This window comes from Astatotilapia calliptera, unplaced genomic scaffold (assembly GCF_900246225.1).
Source record: "Astatotilapia calliptera unplaced genomic scaffold, fAstCal1.2 U_scaffold_101, whole genome shotgun sequence".
Lineage (NCBI taxonomy): Eukaryota > Metazoa > Chordata > Actinopteri > Cichliformes > Cichlidae > Astatotilapia > Astatotilapia calliptera.
Window position 1 is genome coordinate 45867 of NW_020535621.1, and position 9699 is coordinate 55565.

The following is a 9699-nucleotide window of genomic DNA, read 5'->3' on the forward strand; positions in this document are numbered from 1 at the left end:
AGCAAACTCAAGTCAGATTTTCCATCTGATACCTCGGCAAAACCCACAGAAACACACATGGAAAACAAGTGAGAACAAACATTTATTAATCTTGTAGAGGAACTAAATTGCTACTTCAGCAACAAGATCAAGATGTAACAAACATGAATAAAATATAAATAACAGTGATCTTACTGAGGACTTAAAAACATTTGTAACCATACTGTTGATTTTGCAGCAAAATACACTTTAAAAACGCAGATAAAAGATAAGACATTACGCAAAATACACACAAATCTGCATACAAATCTATTTAGCATGTACATATCCTGTGTCTGTGGTGCTGGGGGACCAGTTAGACACCAGCGGTTGGACCCGTGGACTACTTCATTGAAGAGTAGACAACGTCGGGCTCTCGGTTAAAGTCTGAGTACAAAGACACACACACACACACACAGTTTAAACAACAGGGAGCCTAAGGAAAGCAACAGAAAATACTGAGAGAAATAATAAACTAATATGATCAATAACTAAAACTAAGGACTAAAGACTCAAAATACTAAGGAAATGCATGAAGATATAAATGTAAATCATAAACAAACATTTAAATACTGACTCAATAATAATCAAAAATTCACAAGTTCAACTCAGAACCATGGCTACAAAACCAGGACCATGCCAATCCCAAATTATTTATTTCCACTTACACCTGCCGTTTTGAGTGTACAAGTGCATTCATACTTAAACGTACGGCTACTTGTGATGCACGAAATATCTTCATTGTTTGCTAATAACTGTTTTTTTTAATGTGTGTGTGTGTTGGAGTACGCTGAAATGTTGCTGAACTAATCAAGTTAATGTCTGAAAAGACAATTGCTATAAACTGTGGCAACATAAAAATAAAACACATGAACTCTGACTTTGTGTCTGGAATTCACGCTAGCAACATAGTACTACAGTGGTGCCCAACTTCACCCAACACACAGAACTATGTTGGACTGAGGTTGTACAGCCAGTGCAAGCCCTGGCCGAAATCACGGCAGAGCATCAAAAGTAGGCAGTAGCACATTGTATCCCTGCAGATTACCTACAGTGATTTCTAGGCTTGTTTGAGGCCATGCAAGTGGCATGTAAATGTCTGGAAGCACAATGGGCGGTGTGGTTACTTCCTCTGCTGTCTCGGGAGGCCCAGATACCAGTGCTCAGCCTACTGTCAGTATCTTTTGGAAGTCCATAATGCTGTGCTGGATCACTTTGGCTATTCTCAAGAACTACTGTCACCACCTTTGCAGCTCTTGTCTGAAAGTGGGGAAGTGACCCTTCTCCTACAAACAAAAGATGAAGAATGTAGCAATCAGGGAGCTGCAAACGGGAATGGCTGAGGAAGGAACGGACATGCTACAGTTAGATCCTGGAGCAGGTGGTACTGTGGCTTCTAATTAGAAAGGTGGAGTCGATAGACTGCCACTGGCCAGTGAGTGTGAAGACAGCCAAGACCTTCATAAAAGGGTGGATATGTTGGGACATCCAAAGGGATTGTGGGCATTCTCACAGGAGGAGGCAAGCCAGTGCTGGCCCCAAGAAAAAAGCCTTTTGGCCCTTCATAGACACATCCATTGAGGTTAAATGCAAAATGTAATTCAAAATCCTGCTCCTCACAGTCAAGGTCTAGAATGATCTGTTCCCGTCTTATCTTAATGACCTTATAGTACCACATAACCCAGTTAGAGCACTTCGCTCTCGCTCTGCAGGCCTACTTGTTGTTCCTAGAGTATTTAAAAGTAGAATGGGAGGGAGAGCCTTCAGTTTTCAGGCCCCTCTTCAGTGGAACCAGCTTCCAGTTTGGATTCAAGACACAGACAGCATCTCTATTTTTAAGGTTAGGCTTACAACTTTCCTTTTTGCTAAAGCATATAGTTAGGGCTGGACCAGGTGACCTTGAATTCCCCCGTAGTTATGCTGCAATAGACGTAGGCTGCTGGGAGATTCGTATGATGCATCAAGTTTTTCCTTTCCAGTCACCTTTCTCACTCACTATGTGTTAACAGACCTCTCTGCATTGAATCATATCTGTTATTAACCTCTGTCTCTCTTCCACAGCATGTCTTTATCCTGTCTTCCTTCTCTCACCCCAACTGGTCGCAGCAGATGGCCGCCCCTCCCTGAGCCTGGTTCTGCTGGAGGTTTCTTCCTGTTAAAAGGCAGTTTTTCCTTCCCACTGCTTGCTTTTCTATTTTTCTCTGTATGTATAATTGTAGGGTCTACCTTACAATATAAAGCGCCTTGAGGCGACTGTTGTTGTGATTTGGTGCTATATAGATAAGAACCTGTGTGCAGATAAAGATAGTGTTGGGAAGGTTTCTTTCTGAGATTAGAAGTTTAATATCCTGAGCTTGAGTCAGGCTGGCTTAGCTACCAACTAACATTCAGCACTGTTCAAAGTTAAAGAGCAGCCGTACTTCTGGGCCTCTTTGATCTGATGTGTGTTTGTCCATAAGTGGTGCCTTCCTAGTTACTGCAGATACAATAGTAGTAGTAATGGAATAGTATTAAATAGTTGCTATAGCAAAATGTTATTTATACTTGTTTATGAAGAAAATAAGTCCCAACCTTTACAAACATCAGAAGCTTTTCACAGTTTTTCTCAACTTCTTAACACCTCTGCAGAGAAACGCTAACAGATGACAACGATCTGCGTGATGTTTGTGTGAAAACTGAAGGTGAGCAACCACAAAGCTGCCATTTTCTCTCAGTGCAAAGTGACACATTTCACCACAGAGCACAAAGCAAACGTATTCTAACAACAAGCTGAGTATTCTTCATCAAACTAAAGAAGGCTTCCTATAGATAATTGGAATCATTAAAGCGTGGACTGTCATGCAGAAGTTTAAAGTGAAAATGATGAAACCAAATAAGCTGTTATTTTTGGGGGGAGGGGTGTCATTCATTTTGGCATTTAAGATATACGATCACTAGTCACAAGTCAAGGTAGTGCTGATTACACCACTCTTTTGGAACATTGTAGATTTATTATTATAGCAGTTGTCTATGTGATGAGAGAACATGTAATGATCTGACATATCTGTCATAAAGTCTGAAGTGGAATGAATAACGATGCCTCATTCAGCACCAACAAGCTGCATCTCCTACGGACACATGTATAGTTGTCCATGGATGCTTCCTGTTACCTGTAACAGTGACACATTCAAATAACGTTATTTAGAATAAATAAAAACTTTTGTCCAACCACATACTAGTAAGCTGCACAAAAGTGGCTGGTGAATGTAAACTGGAACTCCTTACATGTCAGGCCATGTGTCATTGGCTGTATCCCAATTCAGGGTCTGCAGCCTTAAAGTACGCATTTCAAGGCCGATTACGTCACAGCGGCGCGCCGAAGGCTGTCCCAATTCAAAGGCTGCTCGAAATGCGGCCCTGAAATGCGTCTTTCATTTCCCTGAATTTTAAGGCTGTGGCAGTGTAGACTTCGTGGCCCAACATATCCCAGAATGCATAGTGCGGCGGTGGGTGTGGATGATTTTGCCGGAAAAAAAAACGGTGGATGAGGGGCAGCCGAAGAGTAAACTTTAAGTAAGTACTGAATATTATGTCACTTATTTATGTGCAAATGTTTAATAACGAAGAACATTAAAACATTACTGTTGCCACATGTCGGCAAAGTTATGTGACATTAGTGACGTTTGTACTAACTTGGTTTTAAAGCCTTTACTTTAAAATATACGCCGTTCAATCGCTGAGCTTAATCCTGCAGAGAATGATCAAAGCTCATGTAGCAACAAAGAAAGAAATGAACAAATGATTTTCTCCTTCATTTCTGTCAAACAAAGCTGTATGACACGTTTCCAGCTGTTAGTATCATGGTTGCTAGGCAACCTGGGCAGCGCAACGGAGGCTAGACCGTCCCATTACACAAGCCTCGCACTTCCGGCCTTAGCGATCCTCAAGTACGCAGTCCTTGAGGATCGTTGGGGCTGCGTACTTTAAGGCTGCAGACCCTGAATTGGGATACAGCCATGGTCTCCATGCCTGCCCGGCCGGCCCCACAAGGCTATTGGTTCTCTCTCTCTCTCTCTCTCTCTCTCTCTCTCTCTCTCTCTCTCTCTCTCTCTCTCTCTCTCTCTCTCTCTCTCTCTCTCTCTCTCTCTCTCCCTCTCTGCCTGGGCGGAGCTCACTGTGGGCTCCCGCCCTTGGCCCACACACCTGACAACAATCAGCTGTCATCACCTGGAGCACTATTTGAGGCTGGAACACAGATCTTCTTTCTAGTACCTGAACTATATATTTTCCACAGGTTTTTTTTCCACTCTTCCTCTTAAAGCTGTTTTATTGTGTTTGAGCTTATTGATCATCCACCTCAACAGCGTCACTTTTAACTGGGTTTCCTAACTTTGTGACTTGTATTATTAAAATGGGTGAAGTGATTCTAATTGGAGGTTTTAATTTGTACACTGATGAATCCCATGAGCTGCCCAACCACGGAGCCTTCTTAATATCATCATATTTAAGCAACATGTTTCCAGTGGGTAAACACTGGCCCTTGAGGTAACTTATTATTACTTAGTTATTCCAGTTAAATAAATTGATCTGTCCTCCTTTTAGAGAAATCAAACCTAGATGTTTCTGTTCAAAGAAGCTGGGGACACCGAGTTTGACTGGACCATGTTCTGTATCTTCATTGCTAAGTTGGCTGTTCCCTTGGAGGCTTTGAGACCTTGGAATAAACTCAAAACATGGTGGAGAGATAATTTCTCTGTGAGAGATTTTGTCTTTCTGTTGGCTTGGCTTGGAATTCCTTTACAAGAGTTAAAGGAGGTGGCTCCAGAGAGAGAGGTCTTGTTATCTTTGCAGTCTGGACCAAGAGAAGCAGGAGAAAATGGATGTATGCCAATAAATGGTGCATGTACGAATTCTCTTGTGGACACACAATTATAATTGTTTGCGACTTTGTTCCGAAACAAGGTTTAAAAACAAGTTTAATCGTTCAGTTATGTCACATTCTGTTGCATTTCCAAATGCAATGACAATAAAGGCTTTGAACTTGTGGTATCGCATCAAGAAATTAGTTGGTTATATAAATATATGAGTATGCATAATAGTTATTATTCATAGATACCTACATCCTAAGTTCCTGTTATTCATCTGAAAGAAGCAGAATGAGAATGAGTGTGTCGTTACAATGGTAATGCCAGGAGAGGCAGTATTGGTTCTGTGTTACATTAATGTTGTAAGGAAGTGGAAGAAGAGTTTGTCCTGTAGGAGGCAGTAGAAAATGGATACTGATGTTCTGTACATGCGCTGAAAAGAAGGTTCAGTAAACCATTTGCAACGATACTCCATTGTAAGTCTCAGTTATTTCATTTTTAATTTTTGAAGATGCAACAGAACTGAATTGAATAAATGTCAAATGTTCACAAATGTTAAATGTTCACTTGAGGCTCCAAATGTGATGTTAAAATGTGTAGGCTTACTTCTACTTATGAAATGGTTTTCTACTGTTCTAGAGTAGAAAAGTAGCAGTGCTGCAACTGTTGCAGGATGGAGTCAAAATGATCTCCCTTTGGTGGTTGTCGTGTTGTAGTGTGTGGACTACCTCCTGAGTCACCCAGATAAGGAAATCCCAGAAAGATTTCAAGGTTTGCCTGCTATAATCCAAATCAAATCAAATCACTTTTATTGTCACATCACATGTGCAGGTACATTGGTACAGCACATTTGAGTGAAATTCTTGTGTGCGAGCTTCACAAGCAACAGAGTTGTAATTACATTAAGGCTTAACGTTTGCATTATTAGGGGCGTGGCCTTTTGACTGGCAGGGAAAGCTGCCTGTAGCTGCTAGCTGTCTGTTAGCCTTCACCTCAGCTCATTATCCCAAAACTGGATCCCTGAGACTGTGGCTGTGCTGTTGGAGGTTTTGGGGGCATTTTAATGTAAGTCTGTAGAGTAATATGGCTGTTTTGGGGTAAATTGTACAAGAACACTGAGCTCCAGTATTGGTGAGTTAGCATCTAGGATGTTTGTGTCTCTGTGATGCTCCCATACAGTTCACGGAAGCGGATTTAAAACCAAGCTAGCTAACATTAGCTGATAACTTTACAAAAAGCTGAAATGGTCATAATGTTGCTCATTTGTTTCCAAAAATAACTGTTGATTGAGAACTATTTAAAAACATTATTTAGATTTGTTTCATAGTAATAGCTTTCTCAAAATGTCTTTGTTTCCTTAGTGGAGTGGTTAACACAGTGTCTGGGTAAGTGGAAGACAATTGGTTAGATTGGGAAATGGTATCCCCTACAACACTTTGAAAACAGGTGGAGGTACCCACTTGTGACAAAGAAATGGCAAAAATAGTTTCTTTATTCATTATCTCATGTCTTCACAGTCTCCTGAAATTACGGAATATTTAAATTTGTATATACTTCAAAAACCAAAGTAATCTTGTCCCCACCCCGGAAGCTACTACAAAAACAAACAAAAAGAAGACGAGACCAATATTACCTCTGCTTTGTCTGATTGGCTGCTGCGGACAGTGTGATGTTTTGATCTCACTGTATATGATGTCATCAATGACTTCATTTTCTAAAGTGTTTTCTTGTCCTTCTGAAATTATTTTTAAAAAAAAGAACAATTTACTGTATTTAATGTACTGTACAGAATTTAATTGTTAAAAATGTAAGGAAATTATTTAGAAAAATCATTTCTACATTTTACAATGTCCAGAAATAATGACTGTGTAGATTATTCAGCAAAATAAAACCATGGATGTAAGATCAGGAAGTACCTATAGTACATTGCTGTGCTGTCTCTGTGTAATCATAATGAATGTGAACTTTATTCTATTAGTCTGAGACTCACCTGCAGGTTTACTGTGAACACATCGTCTTACCAGCAGAACCAGTAACACCAGTAGAACCGCAACACAGGCTGATCCAACAGATGACAACACAGAGAGAACAGGAGGAGAGAGTGATGGAGGAAGAGTGATGGAGGTGGAACCAAGAGGAGGTGTGGATGTAGGTGGAGGTGTGGATTTAGGTGGAGGTGTGGTGGTGTGTTCCCCTAAAATAAAGCAAACACAGTCATTAAGTTGTCGTCACATTGTGAATGTTGAAAGCTGCAGAAACACAGACAGGTGAGTGTGTCACCTGTGACAGTGATCCAGCTGGATGGAGACTCTCCATGACCGCTGATGTCACACTTGTAGAGGCCTTCATCAGACCTGGAAACATGCTGGATGGTCATGTGACCTGTAGGCTGCTTCCTGATGAGGGAGCCATCTTTATAGAAAGCAGCTGGGAGGTTGGAGGGAGTGGTCTTTGTTTTACAGAGCAGAGTGACGTCATCTCCCTCCATCACAGGGAGGACAGGACTCTGCAGGATCACTGATCCACCTCAACACAGAGACAAACTACAGCATTTCATCCATTTACACACAGCTTCATCAACACTAACTCCACACACTCAGCTTACCAGTGACTGTCAGGTTAACCATGTTACTGATGGGACCCTCTCTGGACTCACACCAGTAAACTCCACTGTCCAGTAGGAAAACAGTGGTGTTACATGAAGAACCATTTACTTCTCCCCACCCATCTCCACACTGAGTCCTCTGTTGTTTGCTTGTGTTTCTCCTCAGAGTCCATTCAGCAGAGCTGTCGTCCTCCTCACAGCTCAGAGACACAACGTCTCTTTTAAAGAACTGAGAGCTGCTGGGACTCACAGTCAGACGAGCTGTGAGGGTTAAAGTGAAAAACTGATGATCTGTTATGTTTGTCTTATGATGAAACAACAGTGAAAATAATGTTGCATTAAAATTAGTTTGTATTTAGTTATTTACTAAAAGTAAACAACTAAATACTTGAGACATGAGAACAATTACATAATGTGTATGTGTGTGTGTATTTGAGGTTTTGGGGTGAATTATCAGTCCTGATAAAAAGTTTGCCTGCCACCAAGGTGCAAGGTGGTGACATGGCTCACTGGCCAAAGTGCTCATGGCTAGACAGAGTCTACCATCATACCAATGTTACCGAGTTGCAGTGTCCTTCTGCCCTGAATCATCATACACCTACGATTTCCACTATGTTTCCTCAGAGGCCCACTGGGCTTGTTATAGGATCTCTGTTGCCCAATATTCAGTAGAGGGGAGAAAGTAAGTGCTGCAAAACTTTGGCTTGGCATGGATTTCTGATTCTTTGGAGCCACTCTTAATCATGCAGTTAGATATGAGGCATCTACTTGTCTCGCATTGGTCTTCTCTACACATAAAAGCAACTGAGCTGATATAGCAGTCAGGGAGGGATATCTGCTTTAGGTGTTCTAACTGCCTTCAAGTCCACATCTGCAGCTCTGCTTCTGACAGCACTGGACAATCCCACGTTCTGGGTCTCCTCCACATGTCTTCCACTGAGATCTTGGCCTCAGGGATAAAGGGAAGGATGAAGCCCAGAGATGTGAAAGACCTGTATAGATATTATTTAGTGCATGTAGGTACAAGGGGATCATGTGGGCAGTATTTGTATCCAAAAGTGTCTGAGTGGCAGAGTCCATCCACTGAATCCAACACTTTGCTTTGGGCCTTGCTATTGGTGATACCAAATGGAAGAACCTCCAACTCATAGATGCAGGTAGAGGCAGATCTGTTTGCCTTTATTTATGAAAATAAAATATTCCCAGAAGGATAATAGCACTCCAGGATGCACTATCAGAAGAAGGCAGTGATGCTTAGGGCCAGTTTATCCTGGGAAACCTTGGGTTATCCCATCCCTGTGAATTTTACTTTAACATGCACTGACCTAAGACCCTGTTAAAGACTAACGGGGTCTTAGGTCGGTGATGATGTTATTTTGTTCCTGTCGAATCCTGAGTGATCTGTTCCTGTACTTTTAGACCTGGTGAGGTCATTTGGGGAAATCTCAGGTTATACAATTAACTGGCAGAAGAGTGAATTTGTGACTTTAACTGCAAACCTGGATGTTGACTTTTTGAAAACTTTAACTTTTAAAATTATAGACAGTGTGAAATACCTGGGTGTTATTATGCTTCTAATTAGTTATTAGTTCCTTGGTGGGACGCATCAATGCAATTAAAATGGTTTCTCTCCCTAAATCTTTTTGAATAAACAGTTTTTCAAATTGATCATCTCAGTGGTATTATCATTTGTCTGGGGCTTGAAAACTTATAGAATATCAAAAGCTCATCTATGTAAGTCTAAAGATGAGGGTGGATTTGGTCTGCCACATTTTCAGTTTTGTTATTTTTGTTATTTTTTTTATATTTTTATTTTATATTTATTATTATTTTATTATTGGGTTGCAAATTTGCACTGCTCTTGCTCTTGATGAAGGCGGTCGCACTTTTCTCTGGAACATTCTCTCACAGTCTGTTCTCTAAACCTAAAAGAGGAATTGTGGATTTGATCAACTGGTCCCTAAATGCAATTGACACCCCTTTCTCAACGAGAAGTTTGGGCTTGGGTGAGCCTGAGTGCTGAAGATATCTACCTATTCGGAACCATGATTGCTGATCGGAGCTGGCTTGGACCTGACTTATCGAAGAATTAAGAAAGTGGAACCGGCTGTTCAAACCCCCACAAGGCTGCCCGCTGGGATTAAAACGATGGGAAGAGGCATCTAAAGGTCAAAGGTCACTCTTTCGAGGATGCCAATGTTCACATTTTGGACAGAGAGGACAGATGGTTTG

The 9699-nt window shown here is 41.2% G+C and overlaps 1 long non-coding RNA gene across 1 annotated transcript; it reads right to left on the minus strand.

Annotated features, from left to right (window-relative positions):
• Window positions 1-344: 344 nt before the first annotated feature.
• On the minus strand, window positions 345-7007 carry LOC113017323 (uncharacterized). Its single transcript, XR_003271450.1, has 3 exons — window positions 6853-7007; window positions 6496-6597; window positions 345-405 (listed from the first exon to the last, which is right to left on the minus strand). It is a non-coding gene; the product is annotated as an uncharacterized LOC113017323 (long non-coding RNA).
• Between the last annotated feature and the right edge of the window lie 2692 nt (window positions 7008-9699).